At 37.6% G+C, this 2,560-nt stretch overlaps 1 long non-coding RNA gene across 1 annotated transcript; it reads left to right on the top strand.

The window, feature by feature from the left end:
- The first annotated feature begins 577 nt into the window (after nucleotides 1-577).
- On the top strand, nucleotides 578-2,485 carry LOC123966300. The gene is made up of 4 exons (XR_006823943.1): nucleotides 578-627; nucleotides 2,008-2,085; nucleotides 2,219-2,287; nucleotides 2,412-2,485. It is a non-coding gene; the product is annotated as an uncharacterized LOC123966300 (long non-coding RNA).
- The last annotated feature ends 75 nt before the right edge of the window (nucleotides 2,486-2,560 follow it).

Here is a 2,560-nt window from a genome sequence, read left to right as displayed (position 1 = left end):
AGTTGAAGGGACACATCATTAAATTTCTTGAGGTAGAGGCGTTGTTTTTGTTTTGCATCCTCAAAAAGTTTTTGAGGAACAACCCCACCATCATCATCATCATCATCATCGTTGTCGTCTGCTTCGGAGAACGTATCTGATAAGATATGCTCTCTCATTTTCTTGCTTGGAGGTGGGCAGAGCGGAGACAGTTTTTTTTTTTCATTTTTCTTTCCTTAAGTAAGGCCATGAGATTGTTTTTTTTTTGCCTCTTCTGCTGCTTTTTTCTGATTTTTCTGGAAACATGGATAAAAGCATAAATATAAAAAGGCATCACACTGTAATACAAGAGTCCCATACAAACAAACCAAACAAACAAAGCAATGTGAAAACAATATATGGTTAATGGATATTTGGAGCATGATATTATTACCATGTGAAGGTCAGAAACGCAAAAACACATTGCAGTACAGATTAAAGTTCATGTCAAAGTTGTATTTTGTAACTGTTAGTTAGATCCAAGTGCCACAAGATGGCAATAGCTGTATTATTTGAAGCCATCAACGTTACATTTACGTCTCACACGGACGCGTTTCCCCTTGGACAGCTGCTCTTTCTCTCGACTCTGGAATGTAAATCACACTGGATGTAAGTACTTGAAATCACCTGCTATAACGTTACGTACTGTTGTTACACACTCCGTTTGCCGTCCCAAGAATAAAGTGTTGAAACTCAGCGGCACTAACGTTAGCTTGGCACCATTAGCTAGCTAACGTTAGCTAGAACGGCTAAACGCGTTAGCCAAAACTCACATCAGTTAAAAACGTATCCAAGTTTGCCATTTAATTACTCTTATTATGTTCCGAACTATTGGAGGTAATTACTCACCCTTCAGGAACAATACTTGGCCTTTAAAATAGTCCTCCTGCCAGCGCACCCAGTAGATCTTATTGCTATTATCACAGTTGCTGTCAAAGTCCTTAATGTAAGAAATAGGGACGATTTCTTTACACCCGTCTTCTATATATCTTACATAAGCAAACATATTTGTTAGTGATAATTATAGCGGAGTCATGATATAATTATATTTTCAAAGTTGATAAGTAACGTTATTCTAAATTTTTTGTGTTAAATCCTATTGTAAAAGTACCAAGTAACTAACGTAACGTTAACCAAGTAACTTCAACGGCGGGAAGCACGCGAGTGAGATGCCCTGTTGCCTTGGATACAGTCTTAGATGTCTAAGACACACTATTCTACTACAGTCTGTCAGGTAAAGTACTGGACGCATAACAGTTTAACAGTTTAACAGTTTGTAGCAGCTGGATAGAGGATTAGTGACCTTTAAAGGGGAGAGTAGAGGTCAGTGGTTATGTGGAGACTCAAATCCTTATATGGTGTCTAACAGATGTTTACACTTATCCTACAGCACTGTGCCCTTATATGGATTGGAGCCTTAGTTTGCAGACTCAGACCCTTATATGGTATCTAACAGATACTAAACATGTCCTATATAAGCTGTGTTCGATGTACAGAGTGGTCGTCAGGCTGGGTCTCTCTCCAAGCTGCTGCAGAGCTTCTAATTGATGCTGAACTCCTTGATGTAGTAAACTAATGATCAAGAACGGGGTTGATTAAACTTAAACACATCTGTAAAACACAGCCCTTTTTACACAGTCACAGTATTGTACCCTTCAGTAGGAGGATTTTTACAGGACTGTAGTATTGGGCTGCAGTTGTACAAAGTAATCTGGCAACTGAGAATATGTCACAATTTTTATTAGTGCCACAACCCCAAAACCCTAGTCCGCAAACGAATGGTTAATTTAAACTAACTAGTTCAGTTTGTTCAGGCAGTGGGAGGATTAGAGGACATTTCCAACAACGTTTCCTTATCAGTGAGTTTTTTTTAAGGGGTGTGTGAGTCTCAGCTTTTAGTAACTTAATTATTGTTTAAATTCAACATCCTGTTATTCATGAATATGTCAATATGTTAATCATGATGTCAATGTTGTTTTTTATTTTAAGAATGTCAAAACGCAAGTACAAATTGAACCTAACAGCACAATTAAATTACCCCGTGCAAGACTGAAAAGAGGACATAATGTAAGTAATTCCATTAGAAATAATTATTGTAATGTGTAGGATAATAATTATTCAAAGGATTAATAACTTCAGTCTTTTACCTGATGATCTGCTTTAAAGATGGTAGATGGTTAAAATTGTTTTATTTTTTCAGGCATTGCTCTTCACAGATGACTGCAGATTTGATCTTGATCAAGGAGGATCACACACTGCAGATGTTGAGGTGAGAATTCCTGTATGTTTTCATATCGCAATGTATATCGCAGAAAAGAAAATATTGCAGTGTCATTTTCCAAAATTGTGCATCTCTAATTGTGTTTATGCGATCTTTTCTTCATATTGTGCAGACCATGTCTACATCTGGCCACTTGAAGCTTACACAGCAATCTGATCCAGATCACACGGCTGATCAGGTGAGCTCTACAACCAAACCGTGGGTGCGAGGTTGTCGGATGCTGCCAAAATGTTTTTCTAAATTAAACTTCTGTGTGTTTAG

The sequence above is a fragment of the Micropterus dolomieu genome, unplaced genomic scaffold (genome assembly GCF_021292245.1).
Source record: "Micropterus dolomieu isolate WLL.071019.BEF.003 ecotype Adirondacks unplaced genomic scaffold, ASM2129224v1 contig_13103, whole genome shotgun sequence".
Lineage (NCBI taxonomy): Eukaryota > Metazoa > Chordata > Actinopteri > Centrarchiformes > Centrarchidae > Micropterus > Micropterus dolomieu.
The sequence above is the reverse complement of the archived record's forward strand: the minus strand, read 5'-3'. Positions and strand labels throughout refer to the sequence as shown.